At 41.4% G+C, this 21,094-nt stretch overlaps 1 long non-coding RNA gene across 7 annotated transcripts in view; it reads right to left on the reverse strand.

Moving 5' to 3' along the window:
* LOC126955205 (uncharacterized) overlaps positions 1–21,094 on the reverse strand; it is a 184,756-nt gene that overhangs the window by 98,700 nt on the left and 64,962 nt on the right. For all 7 annotated transcript variants that reach the window (XR_007725844.1, XR_007725842.1, XR_007725839.1 and 4 more), the window contains one exon: positions 20,702–20,783. This is a non-coding gene — a long non-coding RNA (uncharacterized LOC126955205). The remainder of the gene's footprint in view (positions 1–20,701; positions 20,784–21,094) is intronic.

Below are 21,094 nucleotides of genomic sequence, written 5' to 3' on the forward strand. Positions count from 1 at the left end.
AGGGGGCTGTACACTGCAAAGCCACAGGGGTGGAGCTGCCCAAGACCATGGGAACCTACCTCTTGCATCGGAATGACCTGAATTTGACATCTGGAGTCAAAGGAGATCGTTTTGGAGCTTTAAAATGTGAGTGCCCCACTGGATTTCAGACTTGCATGGGCCCTGTAACCCCTTTGTTCTGGCCAATTTCTCCCATTTGGAACAGCTGTATTTACCCAATGCCTATACCCCCATTGTATCTAGGAAGTAACTAGCTTGCTTTTGATTTTACAGGCTCATAGGTGGAAGGGACTTGCCTTGTCTCAGATGACACTTTGGACTGTGGACTTTTGGGTTAATGCTGAAATGAGTTAAGACTTTGAGGGACTATTGGGAAGGCGTGATTGGTTTTGAAATGTGAGGACATGAGATTTGGAGGGGTCAGGGGTGGAATGATATGGTTTGGCTGTGTCCCCACCCAAATCTCAACTTGAATTTTATCTCCCAGAATTCCCACGTGTTATGGGAGGGACCCATTGGGAGGTAATTGAATCATGGGGGCTGGTCTTTCCTGTGCTATTCTTGTGATAGTGAATACGTCTCACAGGATCTGATGGGTTTATCTGGGCCTTCTACTTTTGCTTCTTCCTCCTTTTCTCTTGCCACAGCCACGTAAGAAGTGCCTTTTGCCTCCTGCCATGATTCTGAGGCCTCCCCAGCCATGTGGAACTGTAAATCCAATTGAGTCTGTTTTTCTTCCCAGTCTGGGATATGGTCTTTATCAGTAGCATGAAAATGGACTAATACAATGACTATGGTCATTTTCTTTTCCACCAAGCCTCATCACCTGTTAAATAAAATATTGAATTCTTACTACAGGCCAGGTACTACACTGAGGGTTTTTTTGTTGTTGTTGTTGTCGGGGGTTTTTCTTGTGGTTTTTTTTCTCTTTTTTTGAGACAGAGTCTCACTGTGTTGCCCAGGCTGGAGTGCAGCAGCGCAATCTCGGCTCACTGCAAGTTCCACCTCCTGGGTTCATGCCATTCTCCTGCCTCAGTCTCCCGAGTAGCTGGGACTACAGGCACCCGCCACCACACTTGGCTATTTTTTTTGTATTTTTAGTAGAGACGGGGTTTCACCATGTTAGCCAGGATGGTCTTGATCTCCTGATGTTGTGATCCACCCACCTTGGCCTCCCAAAGTGCTGGGGTTACAGGCGTGAGCCACCATGCCCGGCCTTACAGTGAGGGCTTTTAAATGAATTATGTCATTTAATTCTTACACTAATCCAATGAAACAGCAGTAACTAACACTTCTTAATCACTTACTACATAGCAAGATCTGTCTTAAACACTTTACTCATATTAACTGGAGTAAATAATAACTATTCGTGAACTAGTGAGTAACTGAGGTAGGCAATATTGTTGTCTCAATTGTACAAGTAAGGAAAAGGAAGTTCAGAGAGGATAAGTAAATTGCCACAGTCGCAGAGCTAGGAAAAGATGAAGCCATGTTAAGGACTCAGGAAGCCCGACTTAGGGGGTTCAGCCTTAACCTCTACTCTCAGGTTTCTGGGCCTGGGCTAGGCCATGAAAGAAATAAGAGCTCGCACCTCTAACTCCCGAGTAGATGTAACCAAATGTCCAAAACATGCAAAATACATGCTACAGGCCCAGGGGTGAGGATGGTGGCCTGTGGGTTCTGGGGAAACCTTTCTCAGGAATTTGTGGCTTTCACTGATTGGGGTTAGTCAGGAGGTGAGGTGGGGGAAAGTATCTTAGGATGGAGACTTAGTAAGTGCAGACAGGTAGACTTGAGGGGAAGAATAAGGAGAGTAACACAACTAAGGAGCGGTTTCATAGAGCAAGACATGAAGATAAGGACAGTTTAAAGAAGACCCCTGACAACAGTCTTAACTGGGACGTCACTTATAAGGGACAACAGGAAGCATCAGTTTTTGTGTGTGTGTGTGTGTGTGTGTTTTCAATTAAGATGGTTGTTGGGAGTGTCTGACTCTGTCACCCAGGTTGGAGTGCAGTGGTGCAATCTTGGCTCACTGCAGCCTCCACCTCCAGGGCTCAAGCTATCCTCGCACCTCTAACTCCCGAGTAGCTGGGACCACAGGTGTGCACCACAAGGCCTGGCTAATATTTTGTATTTTTGGTGGAGACATGTTGCCCAGGCCGGTCTCAAACTCCTGAGCTTAGTGCTGGGATTATAGACGTGAGTCACTGCACCCGGCTGCAAGAATCAGATCCTTGAAGAGGAAAGCGACCTGACGAGAGTGCCCTGTGCAGCACGGCTCGGTGTGGAGAGCTGGAACTAGATGGGGGCTCTGCAGTGCCCCCATCTTGACTGAAGGGCCAGCAGCACGAGACAGAAGGAAGGGCCAAAGCAGAATCAGTGGAGTTCAGTGAAAGATTGATGCAGGAGAGCTTTAACAGAGAACAGGTCCACCATGTCAGGATCGGAACCAGGCCCAATCAACACTGAACTCCCATACCTGGCTCTGTGAATGACCTACTGACACATCATTGATGCAGAAAACAAGTTTGCTAAATAAATGTATAAGTCATCTAGCTGCCAGCCCAGGCTCTTCATTTTGCACATCAGAAAATAGATCCCAAAGGTTATGTGAATTAACCAAAATTATGAAAATATGAGCAGCAAATTTAAACTAAACTCCCAAATCCTAACAGTTATTCCAGACTTTTTTTCTGCTATAACTTGCTCTCAAATTGGGAAGTCTCAGGGACTATAATATCAATAACAGATGTCATCAATAACAGAAACTAAGATTTGGGAAAAGATTGCTGGGGTTCTTAGATAATATTACCTTAGTTTTGAACATGTAAATACTGACTTGATGGCAGAACTTCTGATTAGAAATGTCCTGTAAGCAGTTTTCAGTTTGAGACAGAAGTACAAATGAGAATTAATGACTAGAGATGGAGATAGTTGAGAATCACAAATAGAGAACTATTAGCTGAAGGCGTGAGGAACATATTTTTATAATATCATGAAATAGAAATGTTTTTGGTTTCTCATTACTTCAATTAAATATTTTTTAGTCTACTAAAGAATTGTTGAACAAGCAGTGCACTTAGCTGCAATCAGCATGTTAATGTTGTTGGAATCACTTCATTTGCACATGTCAATCTTTGATCTGACTACATACAGAATGATTCAGGGACCGCTGCATTGACCAAACTATATTAGTGCCCCCTGAAAAGCATTGCCAGGGCTCCAGATCTGTCCTGTAGGTCCTGTTGGAATCTCTATTCTGTAAGTTTTGCTAGATCTTGCCAGCTATAGTTTCCAACGCAAAGCAAAGATCTTAAAACTTTTCTCATATTTAGAGCATATGTTTAGGCCATACATGAAGCACAGGCCTTAGATGTAGATGTTTTTGCCCTATAAGATTTTTCCCTTTGGTTCCTTAAATGCAAGGGGTCAACCCAAATCAGTAGATTAAGTCTGTTATCAATGAAGCTAGACATTGCTGAATTACTGTCATCTAAAACAACACCTGTTTTCTCAGCATGGACTCTACATAATTCTATGCCAACCCAAAACCTAGTTACTGAGCAATGTGTACCCTACACTGCTTTATGGGAAAGGGCAAGGCACTCTGAAGTAAAAATATATATATATATATATATCTCTTTGGAGAGGTAATCAGGTTCACTGATACAAATTTTTAAATCTTTTGGGCTTTGTAGTGAGTTGAATGTTGGTCCTACCCAAAAGATGTGCCCAACAAGAACCTGTATGACTTACTTGTAAGTAGGGTCTTTGCAGGCATAATTAAGTTAAGAATCTTGAGATAACTGGATTATCCAGGTAGGTCCTAAATCCAATGACCAGTGTCCTTATATGAAACAGAAAAGAAGAAGACACAAGCACAGGGAAGTCCCTGTGAAGAGGCAGGCAGAGTTTAGAGCTATTAGCCACAAGTCAAAGAACATCTAGACCCACCAAAAGTTGGCAGACATAAGGCAGGACTCCCCACTAGAGCCTTCACAGGGAGCAGGACCCTGCTGACACCTTGATTTTGAACTTCTGGCCCAAAACTGTAAGAGGATAAACTTTTGTTATTTCCAGCCAACAAGTTTGTGGTAATTAATTACAGCAGCCACAGGAAGTGAATACAGAGTTCATGAAGTGAAAGACTTTTATCTCTTTTGATCCCCTTGGAATGAAGATCTCAATCTTATCTTTAACAACTCAGTCCTTCAAAAATGCTACTCTCTTGGCTCCAACAAATAGGAATTATCTTTGAGGTTAAGCGAGTTTTCGGTGCAGCAGCCAACAGGTAGAAATTATCTGTATTGATATTTTTTTTCCTTCCCAGAAAGGCACAAGAAATTCAGAGTTCATATCTTATAAGCCAATTTTGAAATCACATACAACATTCCTCCATTCCTCCATTCCTCCCCACAATCGCCTTGCTGTTGTCAGATAAAGCACTGTTACTAGCAGATGAGCTTTGTTACACTGTCAGGGTTGGCTTCCATCAATTCCTTAGGGGGAGTAAAGCTGAGTTATTATAGAGGTGACCAAAACCACCACCTGAATGCACTTACTGAGAGCTTCATCACCTGACTCACCAAGTTCCTCTCCACTCTCATTCTGAAGTCAGTTTAGGTAAAATAAACATCCATGTGAAATAGCCATCCAATACCCAAAATACAAAGTTCCTTGACTTTTCAGACTACAGTTCCCAACTCAGTTCCATAGGCAAATCCTAAAGCTTGTCTTCTCTGCCAAGCCTCCTCCCCAAACCCTGCCCCCCTTAAAAAATGACCCTCAATTCATATATGGTGGCTACTGATTGTGAATCCTTTCAGCCAGCTTGTTATACCCAGTTTCCACTCCACAACCTATAAACTAACCTGCATCACATCTCAGTTAAAAGGAATCCTCCACTCATTGAAAGCTAGACTGTCTACCTATACTAGATTATTTGTCTTCTTTTTCCAATAACAATTCCTCCTTCCTCTCTCTCTACCTATCTCTCTCCTGTATCTTTAATAGCATTTTTTCAAAGGCTGTTGCCACTCAGCACTTCCCAGAGACTGTTGAACTCTCTCTTAACTTGGCCATTGATCTCCACCTTTGACTTCCCACAGCCCAGCTTCTTGGAAGTGCTGGTCACCATGGGTTTTCACACTTCCTCACCTCTTATTCACTCTCAACGTCTGATGTTCACTCACACACTTCTGTGAAACTCTGGCAACAAGGTCACACAAATATAACAAAAATGTTCGTCGTTGCACCTGACCTCTCAGTGGCTTTCCATGCTGTCGCATTCACCTTGTCACACTCTCCTCCCTCTGTTACTGCATTATCATGGACAGAAAGTTTATGTCCCCCCAAAATTCATATGTTGAAATTCTAATCCCCCCAGGTGATGGTATTAGGACGTGAGGACTTTTGGAGGTGATTAGTTCCTAAGGGCGAAGCCCTCCTCAATGGAATTAGTGCCTTCACAAAAAGATACAAAAGAGCGGTTTTCTCTCTCTCTCTCTGCCACTTAAGGATACAACGAGAAGACTGCCATCAGCAAACCAGGAAGAGGGCCCTCACCAGACACTATATCTGCCAGCACTTTGATCTCAGAATTCCCAGGCTCCCAAACTGTGAAAAATAAATTCTGTTGTGCAAGTCACCTGTCTGTGCTATTTTTGTTATAGCAGAGCAAACTAAGACACTGGGACACCATTATCTCCTGGGTCTCTTCAAGCTTCCTGAACCATTTTTTCTCATCCCACATATTTACATGGTTCTCCCTTCTTCTCTTCTTGCACACTCACCTATACACTAATGATTCCAAAATTGTCTAGATCCTAAATGCTTTTCCTGAAGTTGATACCAACTGTGTGCTGGGCATATCCATCTTTATACTCTGTGAGTACTTTAAATCCAACATTTAACTTAATACCTATTTCCTCATGAAATAAATTTTCCTATCTCAAAGAGTGGGTACCACCACTCACTCCATGGCCTCTTCACTGTTGATTCTCCCTCCTATTTCTTGTGCCAATTCCCCACTCCTGATCTCCTGTCAATGCCTTAGTTCAGGCCTTATTGATTCCTGCTCTAGACCACAGCCTCGCAACAGTTCTCTCTGCCTGTAGCCTCAACCCTTTCACATCCATTGTCCCTGTTGCAATCCAAGGAATTTTCCTAAAACACAAATCATGTTATCGCTTAAATCCTTCTATCTACAAACCACTTAGCCCGACCTAGAAAACCATTTGCTATCTGCCTTCTATCTCTTTCTACCCTAATTTCTTGTCCCTTTCTTCTTAACCCACTATTGTTATGCCAAACAACTTGTAGTTCCTGCATAAAACATATCTTACACCTCTCTCCTTTGAACTAGCTGTTTTCTCTGCCTGAAGTAGCCTTTCCCATCCTTGTGTTGCCTCACAAACTCCTCACCATTCATGAGGCAACCCAGGAATCCTCTTCTCAAAGGTTTTACCTAAATCCAATCTGTGACCCTCACACCTGCCCCAATTTAGGCAATCAGGTATCCTTTCTCTTCCTTCCCCCAATACCATAAACACATTTCAGTTCTAGCATACAGCATACTATTTTGAAAAACTAGTCAATCTGTATGTCCATTAAAGTAAGCCTTTAGGCTGGGCGCGGTGGCTCACGCCTGTAATCCCAGCACTTTGGGAGGCCGAGGCGGGCGGATCACAAGGTCAGGAGATCAAGACCACGGTGAAACCCCATCTCTACTAAAAATACAAAAAATTAGCCGGGCGCAGTGGCGGGCGCCTGTAGACCCAGCTAGTCGGGAGGCTGAGGCAGGAGAATGGCGTGAACTCGGGAGGCGGAGCTTGCAGTGAGCCGAGATCGCGCCACTGCACTCCAGCCTGGGGGACAGAGCGAGACTCCGTCTCAAAAAAAAAAAAAAAAAGTAAGTCTTAAATCCTCCTCATCTTCATGACATCAGTTATAGCCCACGTCAGAAATTTAGTCCATTTTGATTGAAATATTTTAACATCCGATCACCTGCAGAGTTGGGGTGATCCAGGTTGGTCTAGCAGTTTATGGGAAGAAGAAACCATGTCCATACAGATTTACACTAGCAGGAGGGAGAAATTCTTTCCCAACCAGAGAAACCCACAGAAGGGAGAACAACTAGGAGGTGGGAATGAGCATAATGTATGTGGAAGGAGGGAGGAAACCGATCTGACTCAAGCAGAAGACTTTGCTGGAGAGTTAGGTGGGTTGGGTGGGATGAGATTGCGGAAGGTCTCATAGGGGTATGAATGAGACTCAGTATACTAGCTTCCAATTGCTGTTGTAACAAATTGCCATAAACTCAGTGGCTTAAAAACAACAAAAGTTGATTATCTTACACTTCTGGAAGTCAGAAGGCAGAAATGAGTCTCACTGGTCTAAGATCAAGATGTTGGCCAGACAGTGTTCCTTTCTGGAGGCTCTAGGGGAGAAACATTTTCTGATCTTTTCCAGCTTTTTAGAGGCTGCCCTTATTCCTTGGCTCATGACCCGCTTCCAGCTTCAAAACCAGGAAGGACTAGTTCAGTCTTCTTCACATCCCTATACTATCACACTTTCTTCTGCCTCCCTCTTTCACTTTTAAAGACCCTTGTGATTACACTGGGCACACCCAGATAATCCAGGATAATTTCCCAATCTCAAGGTCAGCTGATTAGCAACACTGACTTTATCTGAACCTTAAATCCCCTTTGCCATGTAACCTAACATATTCACAGAGTCTAAGGATTCAGACATGACATCTCTGGGGGGCCATTATTCTGCCCACCACATTCAGTAACTAACTGGAAACCTTTTTCCAGCTCTTAAGCCTTAAATGCCGTGAGGAAAGCATAGAGCTCCAGACTGAGCTGCCCTAAATCACCCTCTCTGAAATCTTGCACAACTGAGTCATGATGAGGTTTTTTGTTTGTTTGTTTGTTTCGCCTCTGTGCATAAAGTATTTCAGGGGCCCAGCACTTTTGTATTGTGCCACTCTGCTGCCTATATGCACACAAAAAAATGTAACAGCAGATATTCTTGGGGCACCTTAATCACATACACATAATACACATACACATAATACACATACACATACACATACACATACACAGATAACATGACCATTTTGAGTCTTTCTCTGTGTATAGATGAGGTTGGCCCTGAGAAATGCACCAGTTGCCATTCTGTGGGATGCCCACATCCATAATATTTTAAATTATTTTAATTCACTTAATTGGATCTGGTTCCCATTAACATCATAGGCGCTGTGATTCCCATGACACTGACAGGGCTGTGTGAGTCTCTCACTTTTGTATAACACTAATTAATCATGACAATAAAACTTCTCAAATGTAGTTATCATCTTTCTTAGAGCTCAAAGAGTTTCATAGAATTCATCCTTTTTCTTTCAAAAATATTCCTACAGGGTTACCAGCTACAGGGTCACTATTTGAGATTAAAATAAGAACTAATTTTCTTACATCAGTGAAAGGCAAAAGGAAATTTATAAATACAATGCTCTAATTGAAAAAATTATCACATATTTCCATATATGCAAATTGTGAATTCAAAGATGTTTAAGTGAAGCCTTCTGAAGTTAACTTACTTCTATCTTCAAAGTATAGGTGACCGTGTCTTCATTCATTCATTCGTTCAACAAATATTTCATATAAACTTTCAGGTATGAGATACCATTCCCTAGAACCCATAGAGATTCAACAAGAAAATGTCATTGTCCTCAAGGAGCTTACTGTTAGTAGAAGACAGATCATACACTTTTAACAAACAAATAAATCACCTTTCAGATAATAATGAGTGCTCTGAATAATAACAACAAAATAGTGCCAGGTGAAAGAGAAAGAAAGTGAGAGATAATAGAAAAAAAGGTTATTTTAGTTTGGATGGTCAGGGAAGGCCTACGCAGATATTTGAATAAGGAGCAAGGCATGTGAAGAAATCAGAAAAGGGTGAATATGCCAATTTGATTCCATTTAACAATTCTTTTTTTTTTTGAGACAGAGTTTCACTCTTGTGGCCCAAGCTGGAGTGCGGTGGCGTGATCTCAGCTCACGGCAACCTCCACCTCCCAGGTTCAAGTGATTCTCCTGCCTCAGCCTCCCAAGTAGCTGGAATTACAGGCACGTGCCACCACGTCTGGCTAATTGTTTATATTTTTAGTAGAAACGAGGTTTCACTATGTTAGCCAGGCTGGTCTCAAACTCCTGACCTCAGGTGATCCACCCACCTCAACCTCCCAAAGTGCTGGGGTTACAGGTGTGAGCCACCATACCTGGCCCATTGAACAAATATTAATTAAGCATAGACTATGTGCCAGTCATGGTTTTTGGTGCTGGAGAGCAAGCAAGTACAAATAACCTGCTTACAGCAGAACAAACCTGAATGGATCAAGAAACAAACAAAAATGTATACGTAGCATTACATTGCATCCACAAATGTCTTTACCAAACACATTTACCCTCTAATTATCTGACAAATGATATAATTATCAAAAGCACAAAATCTTAGTAGTAGAGGTCAGTTAAACTATCTCTCTTCCTAAACTTGGTTTTCAAATTTTTGCAATAGAACTATTTGTTTAAATAAAATAGTACATGGAATTCCAACATAAATAAATAAAAGCAGTCTGCTCCATGGAAGGATTGTGAAAGTCCACAGTCCTACCTATTTTCCCTTCACTCAAAGCCCCTACACCATTTTGCAGCAATGTTAATTTATTAGTTTTGATCACTGGATCATTTGATCATGGTTGTGTAAAATGTTAACATCAGGAGAAGCTGGGATATATGGGAACTCTGTATACTAGTTTGCAACTTTTCTGTAAGTCTAAAATTATTTCAAACTAAAAAGTTGAAAAAAAAAAAGTAATCTGACCATGATCACTACTGGCAGCCCACCTTAGGGCGCTGGAGACACCAGTTGACATCATTAACCTTGATCATGCCGGGATGGTTTAGCCTATTTACTAAGGACCTTCGGAAGAGAGAAATTCCTTTCTAAGTAGCCTAGTCTGGTTTTTAACCATTCTCAACACCAGAAGATTCTTTCCTATGACTCTTTCAAACTCTAAGATAAACCCACTTTTTCAAGTTTTGTCATCAGTGGAAAATTAATTTGTCTTCTCTAAAAACCTTGTGATATATTTACAGACCTCATAATTTCCCATCAACTTTCTTTCCACAAATTAACAGCAATGCTTTCATCTTTTCTCATGGGTCTTCTACTTCCATTTTTCAATCATTCAGAAAATTCTCCACTGTAAGTATTTTTTTATCTTCTTAAACTATGGTGTTTAGAGCTCACCACTGGATTTTAAATAAATAAAAGAGGCCTCAGCCAGTATCAAATACCTTGGGTAAGAGGGTTGTATTATCACTCAGACTTTATACACAGTACTCCTATTGGATATTACTGCCTTAACAACCTCTCTACATTACCATATTTTGTTTTTTCTTACACATTTTTTCACACTGCTTATGACAGTCATTAAGCCAAGTGCCCCAGGCATTTGCTCTTAACCAATGAACAGCCACAGCCAGGCTGGGAACTTCAAGTCTTTCAGCAAGTCACAAAGTGCCAAAAATGCTCTCTCGCCAGAAGACATATTCCCTGCGTTAGAGAAAGTAGAAATTTGTTCTGATCTCATTCACCTGAGATCATTCAACAGTAAGATAAGTGAACTGACTGAGTCTGTGACCCTGTCTGTTGGACCTCTCCTTGCTTTAGTTCCCTGCCTGAAAAGCGAGGATAAGAGTGTTTACCAACTTTGCACGGGTGTTGCAAGAGTTGATTAAGGCTTATATAAGTTGATAAGGCACCATCTGATGACAGTCTCTGTGGCTGTGCCACTCAAGTTGTCAAAGGCTGTGAAATGCCCGTGTGCCTCAAGGGCACTCCCTTAAAGCTCAATATCACAACTCTAGGTGACTTGCTGTGGACCATAACTAGAATATGACCCAACTGTACTTTCAGACATGCATGCCGAGCGCCAGTAAGGCTATCATCCAAAGCTGAAAAGCAGTTTTTCTAATGCTGCAGGCTCATGCACAAGGCACCAAAATAGCACCAGAAATACTATACCCATATTGCTTTATCCTAGACATCTGACACTTGTAAAGCTGATGCCAAATTTCTTGTCACATATGTGTCTGGAAGCCTTCGTGCTGAGAGGCATTTCTTATCTTCTGACATTTCAGAGAGCTGCATAAAGCTAGACAAGCACAGAGCCTCCTTCTAAAAGGCACAAGGCAGAGGCGAGCATTCTTTTCAGATGACCTCTGAAACCCTCACTGGAGGAGATCCAAGACACCCTTCAGCACATCTGTAATCCTCAGGATATTCCAAATGTTTGAGTGTGCAGCTTCCAGTTAGTAACAGCCAAACTACCCCGGCTGTCCAAGGTCATCTGAAAACGATTCGCCCATCAGCCAAATGAGAAAACGCTATTGTAAGCAAACCAATCATAAGATCAGACAATCCTCAGGGGCCCAGGGCCCAGATGCTCTGCCTCTGGTGACACAGGCCACCCCATCTATTACATTCGGGCTTCCGGTTGATACTAATGACTGTTGTGACTGACACCCCCAAACAGAAACAAAACTAGGATATTTGGACGTGATACAATAATAGAAAATTTCTAGTGATTCCTTTCTCTTCTGATCTTACCTATGCAAACTGCCTGACAAAGTGGGTGCCGTGTAGACCTCCCCCACAACTGTCAAACAGCAGGGGTTTCTAGTAGGAGAGTCCCTTAAAGCAATGTGTGTCAGAGTAATCTGGTTTTAAATGCAAATTCCTGGACCTTATTCCAGACCTTTGAATTAGAACCTCCGGCAAATGGGATCCAAGAATCTACATTTTAAACAAATTCCTCAGATGATCTTTTTTTTTAACTTTTTATTTTCCCAGATAATTTTTATACACACTAAAATTTTCAGAAACCTGACGGAATTTTCAAGTAAATTAAAATTCGTACAAACCCTCAGCTCATTGGGACGGTTTCCGGCCACAGGCCTATATTTAGTGGTCATTAACTCACTACTCTAAACACCCACAGCAAACCACTCTGTGCTCAAGAGGAAGGAACAAGTTTCATGATTTCATCCTTTTCTCAGCCTCATTGTTCACGCTCCTCTTTTGGAACAATAGGCACTGCCATATGATGCTTCTGGCATCCGTTGCCTTGTATTGTTTAACATTTGTGTTCGTTTTTTAATGCTGCCATAACAGATTACCACAAACGTGGCACAAATTTGTTATCTTACAGTACTGTAGATTAGAAGTCCAATACAGAAGTCACTGGGCTAAAATCAAGGTGTCAGCAGAACTAGGTTTCATGCTGGAGGCTCCAGGGGTAAATCTGTTTTCATGCCTTTTCCAGCTTCTAGAGGTCACCCACACTCCTTGGCTCATGGCTCTCCTCCATCTTCAAAGCCAGCAATGCTGCATCTCTGATTCTTCACATCTCCTTCTGACTCTCTTCTTCTGCCTTCCTCCTCCACTTTTAAGGACGCCTGTAATCATATCAGGGCCACCCAGATAATACAGGATAACTTTCCTATCTCAAGGTTCTTAAGATGTGATTACATACGTGATTACATTTCCAAAGTCCCTTTTTCCAAGTAAGGTAACATTTTCACAAGTTCCAGCAATCTAAGATATGGATATCTTTAAGGAGCCATTATTGTACCCACCACAACTTTCACCTGTAATATGAAGGATGTCTTCATCTGGGCTCCTGTGAAAGTGGACCCTGAGAGTAGGATTTGAGTAGAAGTCCAACGAAGCCCAGTAAAGGAGTGGGGCAGTCAGGTAGTAAGGGAGGAAAGCAAATAACTTGCAAGTTAATGAGCAGGATACTACTACATGCAACTAGACTAAATTCTCCTAGGGACTGTGTACAACACACATTAGAATAGTCCCACCTTGGGGAAAGGAAACTGAAGCATTTATCCACAAGTCCCCATCGTTTCGCAGTTAGGGGTCACATTAACTCCCAGTGCACTTCCAGCACTTCATGCTTCCCTGACTGTGAATGGGCTCCACAGCTAGCGAATATTCCTGGCAGAGACACTCAACAGGCTATAAACTTGTTCCATCTGAGAGGCCTCTGGAGTGGACTAAGAAGATATGGGCGGGGCATCAACAGCATCTGAATCAAGGGGGTTGGTGTTTGAGTCAAGTGTGGCATTATGTCTCAAAAATTTCAATGCTCATATCCTTTGACCCAACAAAGGATCCACCTCCAGGGAATGTGTGCTAAGAGTATAATTGGAGACAGGTGCAATGATTGTTTATAATGTTTTAAAGAATTGGAAATTATTTAAATTCCATTAATAAGGGATTAAATTACAGGTGATATAATTGAACATTCTGCTACAATTGGATATAATTATGTGGGTCTACATTTATTGATAGGGAAACTAGTTCCTGACATACTGCTGAGTGAAAAAAAAAGCAGGTTACAAATAGTAAGTATATTATAAATCCATTTATGTAAAATTATGTATGTATAATATATATGTGTGTGTATGTATAGCAAGATGTCTCAAAGAATGTTCATCAAAACTCTAACAGTAGTTATTTCTAGGAAGCAGAATTTCTCATCCTTTATACTTTCTTCTTCATGCGTCTCTGTATTACAAAAAAATTTACAATAAACAATGTATTGTTTATTAATCAATTACAAAGATACTTGCAATTTTTTTTAAAAAAAGAATTCAAATTTGTCCTAAAAGATAAGCTTCTATTTAGTTCTAATATGATAATGTCAATGTGCTTATATATACATGTCCATTTTAAAACTACATGGAACTGAGGACCCCCATGCATTACATAAAATGTTTAGGGCATATTTGGAACACAGCAGGCACTTAATAATAATTGATGTTCATCAGTATGAAATTCAATAAAACAACACATGGAACAAATTGGGTCATAGTAAAATTTTCACAATGCATGGGATGACTCCCTAGGGAGCTGAGAGGCCTGGCGTGGCCTTATCAGGCAGGGGCCTGCTCTGGCAGACAAGGAAGGCCTGCCCTTGCACAAACACACCCATGCCATCCCAGAGATAGCATCAGAGCCCTGCTCGTCTTAGGTAGAAGTGAAAACAAATGCAACTGTAGGCTTGCAGTTTTACAGCATGAATGAGACAAGTGGAATCTCTGTTAATCTGTTAGAAATTAATTCAATGGTTTGTCTCCTGAAACTCTAGGCCTTCCTTGCAAGAGCACTCCACTTCCTGTTATGCACAATGGCAAAGCTGACTGGAACTGCCCAGAGGAAGAACAAGTGGAAGAGAAGTCACGGTGTGCCCTTAGGGCAACAGAAATTTAAAAGAATATTTAGGTGTGGGACTTCACACGCATGCCTCCTTTTTATGTCTAATAAGGGAAAATTTCTCACCTGTTCAGGTTGCTCTTGGACTCTCTTTTGTTGTTCAGCATCTAAATAATGAGCAAATAGAGGGAAAACAGAAAAGTGGACAAGTCCCCATTTGTGTATATATTAAAGAGCTGAGAGAGGTGGCAAGAGAAAGGAGGGAGAGAGACCAGAAAATCATGTGGAACAGATGCCAGGGAGTTTGAGTTTGGGGGTTGTGAGGTAATAGTTGGAGATTCAGAGCTTTGGGGATCACCCGATATCCATGTAGAAGAAAACAAAGATAACAATAGATTTTAAGATGCTTTTTCTATAGTAAGAATGCATACCCCATACTAACATCTATTGAATTGTATACTTTAAATGGGTGAATTGTATGGTATGTAAATGATGCCTCAATAAAGCTGTTTTTTAAAAAAGAATACTCCACTTCAAAAAAAAAAGCACACTCCACTTTGGCAGTTTACTGAGAGATTGCAAAAATATTTGAAGAATCCTTTTAGATACCGGACCATTCCTTTGAATTCATTCTTTCACAGAGGCTGGATCAAGTGGAACTTCAATTATGTTTAGGTTCTGGTAGGTTAGAGAAAGGACCCTTAAGACCCTTAAGAATCTGCGTGTTTAACCTTCCAAGAGGATCCCCTTGCACCCTGCTAGTCTAATGCTCTCATTTCAAAGGTGAGAAAATGAAGCCACAGAGGCTAAATCAGTCTGCCTTGTCACACAGCAGCAAAGCTGGGAACTATGGAGGTCTGATCTCAGGTCTTTCGAAATATACCACTCCACCCCCATCTGATGCTCTTCCTGCTTTTGTTTACAGAAAGAAACAATTTGAGGATAACAATGATTAGAACACATAGTTATTATGCCCATGGTTCAGTCTAGTTGTTCTGGCCTTTAAAACAAGTCAGTCAGACTGGCACCAGTCCAATCAGTTGCACACCACTGCCCAGCAAACAGCCTTGCCAGGGAGATCCAGCCTTCCCAGCCCAAGCCTGGAGAACAAACAATCCCCACAACAGCAATGTTGCTTTCACTTCCTTTTGAAGAACAACAGGAAAACAACGATAGCTACCTAACATTTATTGGACATTTATCCATGCAGCAACTTGGGCAGAGTAGTCAGAGCCCTATGACATGGAAATTTAGAGAGTTCAAATTTTAAGTAAGAACTTTAAAACTACTAGATGTCACTAATGTAAATAACACCCATCTGTGAATCACATCAGAAATTTACAAAGTTAATTATGGGATTGCATTTCTGATGCTCTCCCAGGATGGCTCTGGCGCCTGCTATGTGCTAGGCGCTGGTCTAGACATTTTACATATGGCATCTCTTTTAATCTCCACAATAATTCCATCACATGGGTATTAATCACCCCACTCTGTAAGTAAGAAAAAAAAAGAAAAAACTGAAAACATGATGGGAGCAGGACCAGGCAAGTAAAAGGTAAGTTCTGATGTCAAGTAATAGTCTTAGGGCTCAAGGAGGGTATCTTCATGATGTAACTTAAGTCTGTACCAGAAGAGTTCTCCTTTATCCCTAAAGAGTCACCTCAACGCCTATCATTCCATCATTAGTTTCATCTTTTTTTTTTCTTTTTAAGACAGAGTCTCACTCTGTCACTCAGGCTGGAGTGCAACGGCACGATCTCAGCTCACTGTAACCTCCACCTCCCGGGTTCAAGCAATTCTCCTGCCTCAGCCTCCCAAGTAGCTGGGACTACAGGCCCTTACCACCACACCTGGCTAATATTTTTATTTTTTTAGCAGAAATCGGGTTTCCCCATATTGGCCAGGCTGGTCTTGAACTCCTGACCTTGTGATCCACCAACCTCGGCCTCCCAAAGTGCTGGGATTACAGGCACAAGCCACCACACCCAGCCTAGTTTCATCCATTTTTAACTTAAATACCGTTAGTAGTCACCCATAAAATTGGGAATACCCCTATGCATTGATCAGAGTTGGCAATGCTATGTTACAGAATAAGCTGGAATCTCAGTAGACTAACATGATAAAAGTATTTCTTGTTCATGCAAACTCTGATGCAGATGTTTGGAGTCATTTTAGAGGACCAGGAATGAGATAAGGAGAGCATGGTAGATATGCAGGATATTTTAGATTCAGAGCATGGAAGATCAAGCAGCCTACAAGTAGAGAACACCATTTCCACCCACATTCCATTAGCCAGAAATCAGTCACACGGCCAACCTAACTGCGCAGGAGTCTGAGAAATGTAGGGAAGTGCAGAAATGGGTGGGCATTATAATATCCACCACATTCCCAAAAGAATTCTACGTTTGGTTCTTATTTGTCAGCACATCAGTTAACAAGAATTAATAGCAACAATATACACAAGTAGTATGTAGGAGTCTCTTCTTCAGGACAGGACCAGAAAGGAAGAGATGGAAAAGGGACAGTGACAGAGACATATGCACATATTTAACAATTTTGTTGGGTTTTGCCTGACTTGAAAGATCCATCTACTAAGCCTTGCTGCGTCTCCAGCTCATTGGCTGATACTTCCAATGACTTTGGTTGTATGCTGAATTAGACTTTTAAGTTTTGCAAATATAATTTCTCCCAGAGATATCAGCAATAAAGCTATGTATTCATTTTATTCATAGAGGCAAATAGGTACTTTGGGATCTACAACTAAATAAATAAATGTTTTCCTGGCAAGTTGACTATAACAGATCTTAATGAAGTGACATATTTTTTTCATTTTATTTCTACCATAAAATTCAACAACAAAACAATTTGGCCCTGAAAGGAAACAATAATCAAATTTAGGAATGTATCAAATTTTTAAAATTATATATAAAAGGAAAAGTATAACTTATTAAAACTTTAATAATAACTATTAATGCACCACCCAATTAAGACAGAAACCTGGCTTGAAACTTTCTTCTTCACTGAGTCTATCCAAGCACCAACTACATGTGATTTTATCCCCAAAATACTTCTCAAACTTATCATATTCTATCTTCTATCCCCATTGACACTGCTTCAAACTTTCTCACTTGGAGTATGACATCACCTCCTAGATGACCTCTCTGCATTCAGTCTTCCCCAGCTTTTCAACTCCCTACCCCTAAGAGCAGTGTGTTCAAAACTGCAGGGTGCAAGGGGATCCTCTTGGAAGGTTAAACATGCAGATTCCAAAGTTTTCCACCAGGATTCTGATTTAGTAAACCCAGTGTTGACAAAAAGGGTCAAACTCTGTAAAATATTTGAAGAGATTTATCCTGAGCCAAATATGAGTGACCAATGGCCTGTGACACAACCCTCAGGAGATCCTGAGAACATGTGCCCAAGGTGGTTGGGGTATAGCTTAGTTTTATACATTTTAGGGAGACATGAGACATCTATCAAATACATGTAGGATGTACATCTGTTTGGTCCAGAAAGGCAGGACAACTAACTGGAAGCAAGGGCCTCCAAGTCATAGGCAGATTTAAATACTTACTGATTGGCATTGACTGAAACAGTTAGGTTATCGTCTAAAGACTTAGGACTGTCTGGGTTACGATAAGGAATTGTGGAGACCAAGGTTTTATCATGCAGGTGAAGCCTCCAAGTAGCAGGCTTTGAGAATAGATTGTAAATGTTTCTTATCAGACTTAAAAAGTCTGTTCTAGGTAATTCCAAAAGGGAGGAGATCCAACACCCTCTTCCCATCATGGCCTAAAACTAGTTTTTCCACTTAACTTTGGAATGCCGTTGCCAAGAGAAGCGGTCCACTGGGATGGTCAAGGGTCTTAGAATTTTATTTTTGGTTTATACCAGGATAGAGTTCAGGGCTCTGAATTTTTAATAAGCACAACAGAAGATTTTAATGTATGTGCTCTTGGGAGAAACACTGCTCCTCAGAAAAAATCTCAACAAGAATTCCAAACCTCAGTTGTCAGTCCTTTGTTTAAAGCAATTGAATGGCTTTCCAGTGACTACCAGATAAGTCCCAAGGCCCTTATTATAGAATACAAAGCCACCATGACACAGGCCTGGAGTATCTTTTCAGCCTCATATTTCCCTATTTCTCCTCAAACCTTACAGTTTCAGAACCTCCAGTGCCAAACTATTTGTATTTCCTGAGCACACTCCATTGGTTCATGCCTCGACATCTTAGCCATGTCGAAGCAGGATTTTTTTCAGCCCCGTTGCTGGACTTGCAGCAGGGGTGCCCCCTCTACTCGGCCTGCCATGCTCAGCCCCTTGCAGGAGAGAGCACATGAGCGAGCAAGAGTGGAACCTGGCAGGCCACTCTGACCACCAACACAGGAGCAAGCTCCATGCAGGGCCCACAGCCAAGTCAGGCGTGTTACCTCGAGGGGAATGGGGCAGTGCCCAGGGAGGTGTGCCCATGACCCTGAAGCCCCAGAGTGGGTGTTAGTGTGATAATTAGCTCTTTTAGTTCCACTGTCCGCAGCCTTACAGCAGCATGTTAGCAGCTCAGTCGGTCCCTTGTTCCCTCGCACTGACTGCTGTCAAGGCTGCTCTCCGCTGTCAAGGGCAAGGGCCAGTGCTACAGCTTTTCAGAGTACCTGTGCTCAGTGGGCCCTAAGCTCTTATCCAGCATCCAAGAAGAATGACGTCACACTGATGGCTGAAGGGTGATGAGAGCAGAGGATTTTACTGAGTGACAGAACAGCTTTCAGAAAAGAAGGGATGTGGGGTTGGGGGAGGGTACCCCCCCAGTCGGGTGGTTTCTCTGTGTGATTGGGTCTGGGGCTTTTTATGGACTCAGAATGGGGAGTGCAGCTGATTGGTTTGTGAGTATGCAAAAAAGTTTAAAGCAAAGACATCACTCAAAGGTGGGCACCACAGTGTAGAAAACCAATTAGGAAAGGGTAGGTATATGTATAATAGGTAAAAGGTAGAGACCAATCAGAGGAAAGCACACCAAATGGGAAGACAGGTTCTCAATCTGGTCCCAGGATTTAACTTGTAGCTTGGCTTCCAGGCTTTATATGGTCTTCAACTTGGAGGTGGGATTTTGCTGGGGACTCACCTCTATCTGCCTAGGCATCTGACTGCCTCTTGTCACTATCAATGTTGTTCTGGCTACCCAGAATTTCCATGCCCATTGTCTTCCTGATAAACCAGCATTTACCTTCAAAATTGAGCTCAATTCTTTCGTTAATTTCTTCTAATATGCCACCTTTGACAGAGTTAATGTCTTCCTCCTCTTTCATCCTCCTGTCTGCTCTGACCTTTGAAGTACTTCTATTACTACACATCTTTGTTTACATTCCTCTCATTCCCTATCTAACCTTCTTACCTCGTCTCAGTGCCTCGCATGTAGAAGGCATTAAATAAACATTGTTGAACTATAGCTAAATACGAAACAAGCTCTTTGGGAGCAGAAACAAATAAAGATTCCTCTTTGGATTATTTGGTCCTTTAAGTTAAATATTTCAGTTCAGTTCAGTTTATACCATTTTTTTCTTTCTTCATTATTCATTAATGAATTATTCATTTCCCTCATTAATTCTACAAACGCTTTTTGAAAGCCTACTATGCACGTCATTGTACAATAATGCTACCTAAAATCCTGTGTTTATATGCTAGAAACTATTAGATATAGTCTTTCTTTACCTTTTATTCTCTACAGGTCTTTCGTTAATTTTCTTATGTAATGGTTCCTGTGGCAGAGTAGGAGAGTACTTTGAAGACTAGCATCTTTTGAGATACTAATAAATGTTTCCCTCCCAATAAAACTAAAATATTTCCCAAATAGTATAGTATAGTGTTAAAATGATATCCATACATTTGTGTTTCTACCTAATGGGCTTCTTTGGGGAAGTACATGAGAAAGTTAATAGTGGCCTACCAGCCTACCATTTAACCCACATCCCTAATCAATCAATAATTTTTTCTTTTTTTTTTTTGGAGACAGAGTTTCACTCTTGTTGCCCAGGCTGGAGTGCAATGGCTCCATCTCAGCTCACTGCAACCTCTGCCTCCCGGGTTCAAGCGATTCTCCTGTCTCAGCCTCCCGAGTAGCGGGGATTACAGGTGCATGCCACCATGCCCAGCTAATTTTTGTATTTTTAGTAGAGACAGGGTTTCATCATATTGGTCAGGCTGGTCTCGAACTCCTGACCTCAGGTGATCCGCCCACCTCGGCCCCCCAAAGTGCTGGGATTACAGGCGTGAGCCACCGCACCCAACCAATCAATAATTTTTTTTAATTGCACCACATAAGCACCTAACTCACACCCTAAGGGAGACTGTGAAAAAACAGAAAGAATGGGCCACTGTCTTTCTTTATTCATCTCTGCATCTTTGTACTTACAGGCCTCCTCTGGATTCTGAAAGCAGCCTTGACAGTTGAAAACGTGGCATAAATTTTGTAGCCTCAATCACCCCTAGATGAACTAAAAAAAAACAAAAACACCTTTTTTGTATATTTATTCTAAAATTCAGGTCAGGATCTAAAACCTGAACATAACAATGTATTTAAACATTGCTGCTTTACTCAACTTCTTACATATCTTACTGTGTAAATTTGTCTTTCAAAGGAGAAAACATTATTATACTATCACAAAATACACAGTGAAACTCTAAAACTTGCCAAATACTGCAGTCTAAAATCATTTTCTGACAGAAGAAGACACTACTTCTTTTTAGAAAAAGACTGGAGTTATTACAAATGTATTCTTTCTGACATCAAAACAAAAAGAATGAT

The sequence above is a fragment of the Macaca thibetana genome, chromosome 5, assembly GCF_024542745.1.
Source record: "Macaca thibetana thibetana isolate TM-01 chromosome 5, ASM2454274v1, whole genome shotgun sequence".
Lineage (NCBI taxonomy): Eukaryota > Metazoa > Chordata > Mammalia > Primates > Cercopithecidae > Macaca > Macaca thibetana.